Raw genomic sequence first — 15,158 nt, 5'->3', positions numbered from 1 at the left:
TGACTGCAATCCCTCTGATGGGGCATGAGACAAGAACCTATCATTGTGTGAAGGAGAAGTAGATCTCTAATGGCCAGTATTCATAACTGCCTTTTGTGGTTCCATTCCCAAAGAGGAATGTGTAATGGGTGGCAGGTATAGCCAGTCCTGTGTCAGAATAAAGGAGGAAGAGGCCCTGCTACCTCAGTGCCCAGACAAGCCTTGAACGTCAATCCTGTCAGTACTCCAAACATCAAATTGGTGCTAGGAAAATTGTAACATTTAGTTTTCGTTTTCTTTCTCTTCAAACTGCTTTTTTGCTACTGGCATGCTATTGAGAGATTGCTAACTTTAGAACTGGGCCAGGGAAAATAAAAAATATTGGCATTTGTCATACTCCTCTTCAAAATAGCAGGAATACCATGAATTTGAAACTCCTCTTGAGCACCAGTCCTATATTGCTAAGATTAAATCCTGCTGGCCACCTTTATATTTCAAATACATTGAAAGAATAAAAGGGATTCTTAAGAAGAATAAGGACTAAGAGTATAAAATGTATACTTCTTTATTTATATAAATAAGGCTTTCATACAATTATATTTAAAAGAAATCTGTATTTTTACATTCACCACCAGTGAGTTTCTGACAGGAAAGGCTGTGCATAATGATACACAGCAAGGATCCCACTCCAGGACAACAGGAGCTCAGGAAAGCACCATTAATTTGAGAAGTAGGCAGGCTCTGACACTCCTGTTGCACTGCTAGCAATGGGAAGTCTTAAACTAGTTCCTCCACCAAGTCTTCTTCAAATTCCCCCTGTTCATCTGCAGTGTCATCTTGGCACTGCTGGTACTTGGACACCAGGTCATTGATATTGCTCTCAGCTTCAGTGAACTCCATCTCATCTATGCCCTCACCTATGTACCAGTGCAAGAATGCATTGCACTGGAACATGCCACTGAACTGCTCTGAGATGCACTTGAAGGGATCCTAGATGACTATGTTGTTGCCGATGAAGGTGGCCGACATCGTGAGTCCATGTGGGGGTGGGGTGGGGGGGAAGGGAAGGGGGGATATCACACACAGCCGTCTTCACATTGTTGGGGATCCAGTCTCCAACGTAGCTGCTGTTCTTGTTCTGCACGTTGAGCATCTGTTCATCCACCTCTTCATGGACATGCAGCCTCGGAAGATGGCAGCTGCTGTCAGGTAGCAGCCACGGCGGAGATCACAGGTGACCATCAAGTTCTTAGGGTCAAATATCTGCTGGGTGAAGCTCGCGCACTGAGAGAGCATGGTACTGCTGGCTGGCACGGCTGGCCAGGGGCACAAAGCCAGGCATGAAGAAGTGCAGGCGGGAAAGAGCACCATATTCAAGGCCAGCTTGTGCAGGTCTGCATTCATCTGGCCAGGGAAGCACAGGCAGATGGTAACCCCGCTGTTGGTGCCTGACACCAGGTGGTTCAGGTCCCCATAGTTGGGCGTGGGCAGCTTCAAGTTACAGAAGCAGATGTTGTACAGGGCCTTGTTGTCGATGCAGAAAGTTTTATCTGCATTTTCCACCAGCTGGTGGACAGAGAAGATCGCGTTGTAGGGTTCCAGCACTGTGTTTGACACCTTCGGGGAGGGCATGACACTGAAGGTGTTCATGGTGTGGTTTGGGTACCCCTCTTGAATATTGTTGAGAATCAGGGTGCCCATGCTTGACCCGGTGCCACCTCCCAAAGAGTGGGCCAGCTAGAAACCCTGTAGACAGTCACACCTTTCTGACTTCCGCCTCACCACATCCAGTACCGGCTCCACCAGCTCAGCTTCCTCTGTGTAGTAGCCCTTGGTCCAGTTATTGGTTGCCCCGCTCTGGCCTATCAGACAGAAGCCATGATGGGACACACACTCCAAGAATATTTACTGTGCCATTTGCATTGTGAAGACAACAGGACTCTTCTGAGCCAACCTTTGCTTTTAATTTAGATAACTTTGGTGAAATAAAGGAAATGTTTTCATTGTATCTGGGACCCTACAAATCACCCAGGTTCTAAAGAAATAAAGACAATGTGGAGGAAGATACATTTTAACCCAAATCAACTACTTGTAGAAATGAAGAACAGAGCCTGCCTCAATACTGGAAATGTAATTAGTTTCACAGGAGGCACAGGAGCACATTGTGATCATAGGAAAGCTAAGCTGCAAGCACTTGTCTGCACCTTGCTCACACAGAGCTATGCTTTGATTTCTGGTGTCCTGAAGTAGTTCTCTGTTATTGCCGGGCCTTTGAAATGACCAGCAGTTCTGAAACCTTGTTGGAGGCTTTCCCTGATTGCTGATCTTTCCCTTCAGAGGCTTCTTTGTCATGGAGGGCTTGCAGAGTTGCACTGATCTGAGCTGTCTGAGTGGCCAGGGGCATGACTCCAGTGGACTGGAATAGGTGGGTTAGGTGAGGACAATATCTAGGTGTATAAAGGCTCAGCCCAGCACTGGAGTGCCTGGATGTTAGGACCCATAGACCATGATGACATACCAAATATGAAGTTGTCTGGCCTGAAGCTCTGGCCAAATGGTCCTGATCTCACTGAGTCTAAGGTTCCAGGCTCTAGGTCCACCATGATGGCCCGAGGAACATATTTTTTGCCTGTGGAGACAAGAGTTGACTTAGGCCTATAATTGACAAGAAACTTAGGGGCAGAGCTTATGATTCTGAGTGACTCTCAGCATTCATTACAGAAATTACAGCATTTGAGACATGGAAACAGAAAAGATTGGTTCAACCATTGAGGGATTTTTTGAAGAGGAGATTAGCAGTGGTTCTCTCACTTCAGCCCTCCCTTCTTTTCAGGCCTCCTGGTCACTTCCGCCTTTTGCACACCATCCCATCCCTGCCAATCCTCCAGGGCTAGTCAGTCTTTACTGATGCAGTCAATATAAGCTAGCTTATGTGGATTCAGAACAGGCAGAAGAAAGTAGAAATGCATTTGGAAGGTGGATGGAAAATGCCTCTCAACTGTGACTACCCTTTTTGCCCCTTGGCCAATGAGACAGTCATGAGACAATCAAATTGCTTCAGCTTTCTTGTCATCAGAGGTGATTCAAACTTATCCATTCTCTTTCTTGACACTGTCTCTCAAATTACAGAGGAACAATATGGTAATCTTGCTTCACAAAAAAAAAATGGAAAAGACAACATTGAAGGAAAAGCTCATTGCTTCATGATGAGTGTTGGGCTGTTAAGAGCCAGTTGTCATTGTTGGAGTTTTTTAAAGTTACTCACCCATAAATTCTTACAGGTGTCTTCCTTGCCAAGGTAATTCAAGTCATTGATTGATATTAGCCTTTAAAACTTCCATGGAGATGTTGAACATTTTTGTGATTACCATCTTGTTGTGAGATGAAATCCATTTCTGACTTAGTAAGGAATGGACTTGAGAATTCTGATAATTCTCTTAGAACTTCAATTCTGAAGGAAGCTAAATAAATCTTGATAGGATAAGAACAAATATATGTGAACTAATCCTTCCTCTTCATCCCTTTTCCTTCCCTAGTACTGTTAATTGGGCCACTGGCTCCTCTTCTCCAGTTCCAAATGCCTCAGGCCTTAACCCATTCCTTCTCCACCTCCTCGCATTTTTCTCGTCTCCATTCCTGCCAGTTTTCATCTTCAGGTTCACCTTTAATTCACCTGCTATTGTCTCTGCACATTCCAACACTGTAGATTCCATTATACACTATTTTCTTCTCATATACTTGTACTGTACTCTATAGTAAATCCACTGGCTACATAGCATGTACCTGTTATTAAGTATGATGTCATGTAGAGACACTTGAATGTGTGTGGCAGATTATTTGTAGGTTCTATACAAATACTATTTTATATAAAGAACTTGAGTGTGTGAAGATGTTGTTATTGGTGGGGGTCCTCGAGCCCATTCCATGAGGATATTGAGGGGTGATTGAATTTTAAGTAATGGTGCTGTTTTCATACTTCTTTAAATGAACTTATGAACTTATTAAAAGACTATTTTTTCAGCCCTTTGTTTATGGATCAAATCTATAATCCTAGCTAATCAGGAGGCTGAGATCTGAGGATCATGGTTCAGTGTTGGCTCAGAAGGGAAGGAATGTACTTGGAACTCTTATTTCCAATTAACCACACACACGCACACACACACACACACACACACACACACACACACACACACACACACGCACCACAACACAACACAAAGCTAGAAGAGAAGCTCTATCAATTGAGCCACTAGTAGACTTCCATGTGAACAGTGACCTGATTGAGCCTCACAGGTGTCTGCTGGACCAGACATCCATTAAAAGGGCTAAAGGATGCAGATATCTCATACAAGCTGTGTGACATCTCTGATTGGGTCTGGGATGGATATGGCCACAGACTGTCCTATGACCTTGAGAGTCATATAGCTCTCTCCTACAGACAATTAAACCCTGTACAAAGCATCCCAGTAAGTACCTTCCCTTAGGACCCCTCCTGTCTAGCAAGACATTTGATATTCTCTTCTTCAATAAATCATTGCTGTTTTATTCTTCCCTCTGCATCCATGAACTCATTTTTTGAGATCATAGAGACAAAAGATGTGATTCAGTTATTAGGTTTTCAGTATCAACATGATGGCCTGCTTCAAAACAGAACTTTTATCTGCTTCCTGGGCACCAAAGCTGGTGGATCCTGAATGCTTTTATCTTGAGCCCTTTTTGTGTTGCCACCAAACCTGTGCTAGAGTATCATCAGTGCCCAAGGGACACACCGGGAATGCGTTTGTTCCAATCACACATGGTATACCTAGGTGTTGAGTCTGCAAACATGATGGGTACTCACAGATGTGTGACTTAGTGATGTCAGCCACTCAGCACAAGGTTTCCCTGGACCAGAGTCTCATCCCCATGCATTGAGTGGATGATAGGTGAAACCTTTGTTTCTCATACACAGATTATATCCTGGTTGTTCCTAGCAAATGAATTCCATAGACCCCAGGGGAAACAAGCTGAATCCTTCTTTTAGTCATTTCTTCCCTAACACTGACACATCTGCTCCTTGAAGACACCATGGCCACATACCTCTCAGTAGAGGCTTTCCAAGACCCTACTCCATCATGTCACCCACCCACTTCAGATCTTTTAGCAGCCACTTTCCTCTAATAAACACTTCCCTCACGTCCAGCCTCCCCTATGAAAGTCTTCACTGTTGGGTTTTTATCCTAATGTAGAGGTCACATGCTTAACTATCAAGGTCATGGTTATTTGATATCTTTGGGGTCTACACACAGGACTGCTCAGGGCCATATTGATCCAATGTCTATGGCTCTGTTCACAAGACTGCTCAGTGCCATGGTGATGGGATGTATAGTGTCTGCATATGGGACTGCTCAGTACTATAGTGAATGATGCAGAATATCCATAGAAGGGCACCATTTTCCCATTGAGATTTTCAGCTTTCATTACTTGTGTATAGCTGGTATTCCACACAGCACTCTAAAATCTATGGGAATTTAGGAGAGAGCCTCTTTATCATGAGTTAGCAGAGAATGGAATAAAATAGAATACTCAGCTGTAGTGGTGGTGGCTCTAGCTGGTATTTCTTGATACTCAGCAGACTAAGATCTGAGGATCTAAGTTCAAGGCCAGTCCAGGCAAGAAAATTCAGTGAGATTCTTATCCCTAATTAACCACCAAAAATCCCAAAGTAGAACTATGACTGAAGTGGTAGAGCACTAATCTTCAGCAAAAAAAAATCCAAATCAATGTTTATGCATTAATTTAAGCCTTAGGACCAACACACACACACACACACACACACACACACACACACACACACACACACACACACACACACACCATTTGTCCAGCACTGGTGGCTCACACACCTGTAATCCTAGCTATTTAGGACGCTGAGGTCTGAACTTCAGAGTTTCAATCCAGCCTAGGCAGAAAAGTTTGAGACTTATCTCCAATTAACCACCAGAAAACCAGAAGTGGTCCTGTGGCTCAAAGTGCAAAAGCACTAGCCTTGAGGGACAGTGTCTAGGTCCTGAGTTCAAGCCTTTCGACTGACAAGAAAAATAAAATGTAACACCTGGATCAGGTCCTTTGTCTCCTTTGTTTGAGGAAAGAGTCTACAGACAAAAAGGAAGAGGTAAGACAGCATAACTTTATTGAAAGAAAAGACCATCAGAACCCTTGCTAGACAGGAGAGGCCCATGGGAGGGAAGGCACTAGTTGGTGTGGGTTATGTAGGTATTAATGAGGTGTCTTTAGGAATGAACTATATGTCTCTCATGACCATTGGACAGTCTGCAGGTCATATCACTCCCCAGGCCTAGTCAGAAGCTCCACAAAGCCAACCCAAGATCTTTATGCATTCTTTAGTCCTTCTGAGTAAGTTATAATTTTGGTACCTACCTCTGGGGTATAGTCACCTCATCACAGTGTTCATTGTTCCAGGGGCAATGGGCCATGATATGATGTCAAGGAGCCTGCACACAGGACTGCTCAAGGCCAAAGTAAAAGAGAACTTCCATGGGAGAGAGACTTTGCCTCCATTGCACAGACATGCTCTTTTTTTTTTTTTTTTTTTTTTTTGGTCCAGTTGTGGGGCCTGAACTCTCGGCCTGAGCACTGTCCCTCAGCTCTTCAGCTCAAGGCCAGTGCTCTACCACTTGAGCCACAGCGCCACTTCCGGATTTTTTCTTTTTGCTTATGTGGTGCTGAGGAATCGAACCCAGGGCCTCAGGCATGCAAGGCAAGCGCTCTACCACTGAGCCAACTTCCTAGCCCCTGAGCCAACTTCCCAGCACAGACATGCTCTTTTTATGTTCTGATAACTCTGGGCGGTTTTTCCATGTTTTCTCTTTTTTTTTCTCCAATGCTTTAGATGGAAACCAGGACATCATGCATGTAAGGCAAGCACTTTCCCATTGCACTTATATTTCTTTCCTTGGATTTGTTTTTAAATGAGCAGTAGATTTCATCTTTGTGTATAGGAAAATAGTTATCAAATATCTCCATTTTAAAGGTTTCAGCTGATGAAGTAGCACAGTATTTTTTATAATCTAAAATAGAGATATTCTGCCTTGGATATGTCCAGAGGCCTCAGACATAAAAAGGCTTGGGATAACTGCTGTGCAATTGGAAAGGCCAGGCTGAAGCCTTTTCCTTTTGCCCCAGCTTGCTGTTGCACCAGTGCTCCTTTCACCAGAAATGCTCATTTTCTCCATTTCTGCTCTTTGACACTTAGCTAGAGGAGTCAGCTCCAGCCCTCTGAGAACTCTCTATGGGGGTGCGGAGTGGGGATTGCAGTATGGGAGAGGGCTTCTCTTCCCCCTCCATCTTTTGTGCTGGTCTTGGGCTTGATCTCAGGGACTGGCTCAGTCAGTTTTTCTGTTTGTTTATTTTTTCTTGCTTGTTTGATTTTTAGTCAAGAGTAGAACTTAGGCAACAGTTTCACTTCCAGATATTTGGGCTCCTAATTAGTGATGAGTCTCATGAACTTCCCTACACAGGCTGGCTTTGAACCTCATTCCTCAGATGTTTGCCTCATGAATAACGTGGATTATAAGCATGAGTCACAATCACCTGGCAGAGAGAAGGGTCTTCTTTCAGACATACCAACTACACAGTGACAAACATCAAGAGGGGTAGCCTCTTTGTTTCAGCTGACCCCATCTTTTTCCATCACATCCAGCGTCAGCCCTGTACCAGCTATGGAGAAGAGCTTGGTGCTTCTTCAGGCCTGATCTGAATTAATTCATTGATCATACTAATAATAAATAAAATATTTCATGAGTATGTTTGTCTTCTCACCAACAGGAACGGATCTAGAAATCAAGAATCATTTATACCTTAGCTTTCCAACTCCAGAATGTAGAAAATTACTCACGTTGCATATGCCTTTCTTTACTAAGTGAATTAAATCAGAACAGCCTTCACATGTGCTTCTGACCCAGTGGAGATGATAACAAGGTAGCAAGATGTTGGGCAGTCTTGTATAGAAATTGGGCAAGGACCATAAAAACAAACACATTTTGACTTTGAAAGGCTGGAACAAAATCTACAAAGCAACGGTCCCCATAAACAGGCAGGAGTAGCAATACTAATATCAGATAAAATACACTTCAAATTAAAATTAGTTAGAAGAGATAAAGAAGGTCCCTACATACTAATGAAGGGATCTCTCCTTCAGGAGGATAGTACAATTGTAAATAGTTATTCGCCAAACAACGGAACACCCAAATTTATCCGAGAAACACTCCTTTCTCTCAAATCTCATATAGATCTAAAAACATTAATTGTTGGGGACTTTAACACACCACTATCGCCACTAGATAGATCAACTCAGCAAAAACTCAACATAGAAACCGCAGACCTAAACAGCTGCATAGATCAACTAGATTTAACAGGCATCTACTGAATATTTCACCTAGCAGCATCAGAATACACGTTTTTCTCAGCAACACATGGAACATTTTCCAAAATAGACCACATTTTAGGTCACAAAGCAAATTTGTCCAAATTCAGAAACATTGAAGTTATACCTTGCATTCTCTGAGACCACAAGGGAATAAAATTAGAACTCAACACCAAAAGCCACCAAAGAAAGTCCTGTAACATATGGAGGCTGAACAACACACTGTTGAACCACCAGTGGGTCATGGAAGAGATTAGAAACAAAATTTAATTGTTCATGATATTCAAAAAAAATGAGCACACAAACTACCAGCTTCTCTGGGACACAGCAAAGACAGTACTCAGAGGCAAGTTTATAGATCTGAGTTCCTACATCAACAAATTGGAGAGAGCTGAAACCAACAATTTAATGAGACAGCTGAGCCTCCTTGAAAAAGAGCAGCAAGATAATCCCAATCCAGTAGATGGAAAGAAATAAAGAAAGTTAAATCAGAAATAAATGAATTAGAATCCAAAAAAATCATAGAAAGAATCAACAAAACAAAGAGTTGGTTCTTCAAAAACATTAACAAAATTGAGAGACCCTTAGCAAATCTTATCAGAAAAAGAAGAGAAAACACCTAAATAAATAAACTCAGAGATGAGAATGGTAACATCACCACCGAAACAACCAAGATTCAGAATATTATAAGGGAATATTTCTCAAAACTTTATGCTTATAAGTTTGAGAACTTGCCAAAAATGGACCTTTTCCTAGCAAATATCGACATGCAGAGACTAAACCAAGATGAGTTAAACCATCTTAACAGGCCCATATCAAGAATTGAAATAGTAATAGCAATCAGAGACCTCCTTTCTGCTGTTTTACAGCGGAATTCTACAAGGCCTTCAAAGCAGAAATCACACGAGTACTCATTCAACACTTCAATGAAATTAAAGAGAAAGTTCACTACCGAATTCATTCTATGAAGCTATAATAACCATCTTCCCAAATCCAGGCAGGGACTCATCAAAGAAAGAACTATAGACCCATATCTTTGATGAACACTGATGCCAAACTTCTCAACAAAATTTTGGCAAATCAGCTTCAACAATTCATCCAAAAACATCATACAGCACAATCAAACAGGATTCATTTCAGGGATGCAGTGCTGGTTCAATATACGCAAATCAATAAACATAATTCATCACATCAACAAGGGTAAGGACAAGAACCACATGATTATCTCAATAGATGCAGAAAAAACATTTGACAAGATCCACCACCTCTTTTTAAGGTTCTGGAAAAATTAGGAATCCATGGAACATTCCTCAATACAATAAAGGCTGTATAAGACAAACCTACAGCCAGTATTATACTCAATTGTGAAAAACTAAAGCCATTTACTCTAAACTCAGGAAAGAAACAAGGATGCTCACTCTCTCCTCTACTCTTCAATCTAGTATTAGAATGCTTAGTTACAGCAATAAGACAAGACCCAAACATAAAGTGGATCCAAATAGGGAAAATGAAGTAAAACTCTCCCTCTTTGAAGATGAGGTGATCTTGTATTTTAAGAATTCCATGGACTCTGCTCCCAAATTACTCATGGTTATTAAAAACTTTGGCAAAGTAGCAAGGTATAAAATTAATCCCCCAATATCAATGGCTTTTCTATATGCCAACAAGGGGAAAAGTGTGGCTAAAATCAGGAAAACAACTCCATTCAGAATAGCCCTACAAAAAATAAAATAATTACGAATTAACTTAACCAAACAAGTGAAGGACCTCTATGATGAAAACTTTAAAAACCTGAAAATGGAAATCGAAACAGAATTTAGAAAGTGACAAAAAACTCCCATGCTCCTGGATTGGAAAGATCAACATGGTGAAAATGGCAATACTTCCCAAGGCTATCTACAAATTCAGTTCTTCAAGGAAATAGAAGAGGCAATCTAAAAATTCATATGGAACAATAAAAGACCCAGAATAGCAAAAACGATCCTTAACAGAAAGAACACTGCTGGAGGAATATCAATACCAAATTTCAAACTCTACTATAAAGCCATAGTAATCAAAAAAGCTTGGTATTGGCACAAGAACAGACCTCAGGACCAATAGAATAGAATTGAAAACCCAGAAATGAACCTACAGACCTATAGCCATCTAATCTTTGATAAGGGAGCTAAAAAAAATAGAATGAAAGAAAGACAGCCTCTTCAGTAAATGGTGCTGGCAAAAATGGTTAACTAGTTGTAGAAAATTAAGCTAGATTGTTATCTATCTCCCTGCACCAGAATCAACTCCAAATGGATCAAATATCTCAGAGTCAAAGCAGACACTCTGAAAACTTTACAGGATGGGGTAGGAGAAACCGTAGGTCTCCTTGGCACAGGCCAAAATTTTCTTAATAGATACCCAGAAACACAAGAAATCAAAGAAAAGTTGGACAAATAGGATTGCATGAAAGTGCATAGCTTCTGAATGGCAAAGGACATAGTTCGCAAGATTAATAGAAAGCCCACGGATTGGGAGAAGATCTTCACTATCCTTACAACAGACAAGGGTCTTATATCTGAAATATACCTGGAACTCAATAAATTAAATCCCCCAACAACAAATATTCAAACAAACAACTCCCCAATAAATAAGTGGGCTAAAGACGTAAAGGGAAAATTCTCTGAATAGGAAAGAAGAATGGCCAATAGACACATGCTCAACCTCTCTAGCCATAAAAGTAATGCAAATCAAAAAAATATTGATATACCACCTCACACCAGTTAGAATGTCTATAAACAAGAAGTCTAATTACAACAGATGCTGGAGGGGATGTGGACAGAAGGGAACCTTACTGCATTGTTGGTGGGAGTGTAAACTTGTTCAACAACTTGGGAAAGCAGTATGGAGGTTGCTCAAAATACTCCACATAGAGCTGCAATCCCACTTTTGGGCATTTACCCAAATGTTCACAATCAACAACACACTAAAGCTCCCAGCACAACTATGTTTACTGCAGCATTATTTACCATTGCTAAGATATGGAACCAACGCAGATGCCCCTTGGTGGATGAATGGATCAAGAAAATGTGGTATATATACACAATAGAATTCTATGCCTCCATCAGAAAGAATGGAATTGCCCCATTTGTTAGGAATTGGAAAGACTTGGAAAAAAATATATTAAGTGAAGTAAGCCAGGCCCAAAGAATCATAGGTCCCATGGTTTCCCTTATTTGCAATAACTAGTATATGTCTGAGTCAACCAGAAAAGGTCAGATAAGTTGATGTTAGGGGAATGAACCCCAAGGTACGTATTCAGATGTTTTTTGGTTTTTTTTCCTTTCATGCAATTGTTTCTATCATATTTACAAGATTATTTCTATGTTGCTTTGTATGTCCCTCCACCACAGTATAACCCATACTTTCACTGTTTTTGATGTTGGGATAATTTGTGGAGGAGGAGTGAAAAAACAAATCGTTTAACTAGGGATACAGGTGGACCCATTGCACCAATGAGATGTACAAGTTGTTATGTCGAAAAACGAACTTAACAACTTGGGGGAGGATCGGTTGGGGGGAGGGGAGGAGTATGGGAAGGGATGGGAAGGGGAAAGGAGGAGTCAACAATGCTTGATAAGAAATGTACTCGTTATCTTGCCCATGTAATTGTAACTCCTCTGTATGGAATTCTCATAGTAAAAAAAGTAAAAAATAAAATAAAATAAAATTTAAAAAGGGTGGCTTGTCTGAAATCTGAGCTACTCAGGAGGACAAGATCTGAGGTTTGAGGTTTGAAGCCAGCCATAGCCAAAAACTGACACTTTTGTCTCCAGTTAATCAACAAAAACCCTCAAGTGTATCTCAAGTGACAGAGCCCTAGCCTTGACCACAAAAGTGAAGAGAGAGTATAAGGCCAAAAATTCAAGCCCTAGGGCCATCACACACATATACACGCACACACACACACTCACACACTCACAGAGTGGGAGAAGCTACGTGGACTAAATGAACAATTGGGACTCTGCCAGTGGTTTTTTGTTTTGTTTGTTTGCTTTTGTTGGTCATGGGGCTTGAAGTCTGACGCTAGGCACTGTCCCTCAGGTCTTCAGCTCAAGGCAAATGCTCTACCACTTGAGCCATAGCGCCACTTCTGGTTTTCTGGTGGTTTATTGGAGATAAGAGTCTCACGGACCGGGCACCAGTGGCTCATGCCTGTAAACCCATGGTTTCCCTTATTTGCAATATCTAGTATATGTATGAGTCAAGCTGAAAAGGTCAGATAATGTGATGTTAGGAAAATGAACCCTTAGATATGTATTTTAATGTTTTTTCTTTCATGCATGTGTTTCTAACGCATTTATAAGATTCTTTGTTGCTTTCTATGTCCCTCCCCCACAATATAACCCCCGCTATCACTATATTTGATGTCAGTATAACTTGTGGAGGAGATGGGGGAAAAAAAGTCGTTTAAGGATTCAGGTGGACCTGTTGCAACAATGAGAAGTGCAAGTTGTCATGTCAAAAACGAGCTTTACAACGTCGTGGGGGGGGAAGGATTGAGTGGGGGGAGAGGGGGGAGGCTGGGAAGGGATGTGAAAGGTAAACAAAGGAGGAGGCTGCAATGCTTGGTAAGAAATGTATGCATTATCCTGCCCATGTAATTGTAACCCCTCTGTACAGTATGTTCACAAATAAAATAAAAAAAAATTAAAAAAAAAGAGTCTCACGGACCGGGCACCGGTGGCTCATGCTTGTAATCCTAGCTACTCAGGATGCTGAGATCTGTGGAAAGCGGTTCAAAGCCAGCCCAGGCAGGAAAGTCCGTGAGACTCTTATCTCCAATAAACCACTAGAAAACCAGAAGTGGTGCTGTGGCTTAAGCGGTAGAGTGCTCACCTTGAGCTGAAGAGCTGAGGGATCGCGCCCAGGCCCAGAGTTCAAGTCCCATGACAGAACAACAACAACAAAAAAGAGTCTCATGGACTTTTCTGCCTAGGCTGGTTTTGAACCATGATGCTCAGATTCAGCCTCTTGAGTAGTTAAGATTGCAGCGATGAACAACTGGCACCCAGCTATGCCAGTGTTTTTAATGATCTCCTTCCCTCATGAGTTCTGCTTGAGAATGTGGCTTCTGCCTTTGGACAGTGGCCACCGGTAGCGCTAGCTCTGGTCAAACCCAGGCAGGAATTTCTGAAGCTTCTCTGACCCTGTGTACCCAGGCACCCTCACCACCAGCCCTCGCTGCCAACAGGAATGAGTAATGAACAATCACATGACCAGATGAAGTGCAGAAAATTCCATGCTTAGTGATCTTTTACTCTAAATAGCATTTTTAAAAGAAACGTTTGGTAACACAATGAAGAGACAAAGGTCAAGGGGGGAACCAATACAACAACAATATAAACAAAACAATATGTTGGAAATGATCTGTACAACTTGGGGCTGGGTGATGGGGGTAGAGAAAGCAGGAGAAAATTGAGGGATGGGGTAACAAGTTTGTCAAGAAATGTATTTATTACCTTATGTAACACTAAACTGTACATCATCTTGACAATAAAAATAAATAAATAAAAATGTATAAATAAAAGGAAAATTTCAGCATAGCAGACTGGGAGTGAAAAGTCACGTTTATGAAAGCACAGTCAAACAAGAATAGTTTCTTAGGTTAGTGAAGGAAAAGATGATGTCATATTCATTTTTATATTACTCAGCCTCAGAAGACAATGAGCACATATTTAAACATACATTTTATGCGAGGCACTATTGTCTCATGGATACAATTCTAGCTACTCAGGAAGCTGACATCTGAGGACCAACATTCAAAGTCAGCATAGGCTGACAAGTTTTCAAGACTGTTATCTCCAATTAACTAGCAAAAATAATGATACTAGAGGCATAACTATATGGCATAGCACCAGCCACAAGCCAAAACAAAATAAAACAAAGAACCCCAGTAAGAATGAGAGATCCATTTTTCAAGACCTAATAGTGGGACACATGCACACACACACACACACACACACACACACACACACACACACACACACACACACACACACAGGTAAGCAGGATGCTAGCACTGTATGCCAGAGATTAACTTGTAGGTATGCTAGAAACTACTTCTCAGGAGATCTCTCCCAACCCTGAGCAAAGGACAGGCTCTCTGGGAAGATCCTCTCTTCCCCTGGCAAGTCCCACATATGCACAGCCCTCTGTCCTCCAATTAAATCACTTTGTTTTGTGTTTGCTGTTATGTGGTCTTGAACTCAGGACCTTTTACTGTGATGTAGCTTATTCAACTTTTCAGTGCTTACTTGGAAATAAGAGTCTCATAAACTTTCTTCCTAAGACTGGCTTTCAATCTCTTATCTTTGGATCTCAGATTTAGTACCTAGGGTTACAGGCGTGAGAAATGAGTGCATGACCTCTAAACTATTTTTAAGCCTTAAATTTCTTTTTTGTGCATTCATGGTCCCCCCTCTTCTTTTCAATGGCAGTCTCTGTGGTTTTCTGACTCATTTCCTTTGGCATTCAGTGATATCAGTAACCAGATCTCTGATGGTGGGACAAATCTCATTGTTTGATAGACATACAAGGAAAAAGTTGGGGCTTGAAATTTTTCCCCAGGTAACAGGAGATTAAAAACTTGGTGAGGAGGATAGGAGTAGAGAGCTGGTCGTTAGGATTCTAAGGTGTATTAGTTAATATTGTTTAAATAGAAATTAGGATATACTTACATAATTTTTCCAATTTTTAATGCTACTCATTAAAATCA

General features: G+C 41.4%; 1 pseudogene; it reads right to left on the bottom strand.

Moving 5' to 3' along the window:
- Window positions 1-756: 756 nt before the first annotated feature.
- Window positions 757-15,158, bottom strand: part of LOC138834984 (tubulin beta-2 chain-like) — a 40,894-nt pseudogene continuing 26,492 nt past the window's right edge.

This window comes from Dipodomys merriami, unplaced genomic scaffold, assembly GCF_024711535.1.
Source record: "Dipodomys merriami isolate MVZ:Mamm:240054 unplaced genomic scaffold, mDipMer1.0.p SCAF_220, whole genome shotgun sequence".
In the NCBI taxonomy this organism is placed as follows: domain Eukaryota; kingdom Metazoa; phylum Chordata; class Mammalia; order Rodentia; family Heteromyidae; genus Dipodomys; species Dipodomys merriami.
The sequence above is the reverse complement of the archived record's forward strand: the minus strand, read 5'-3'. Positions and strand labels throughout refer to the sequence as shown.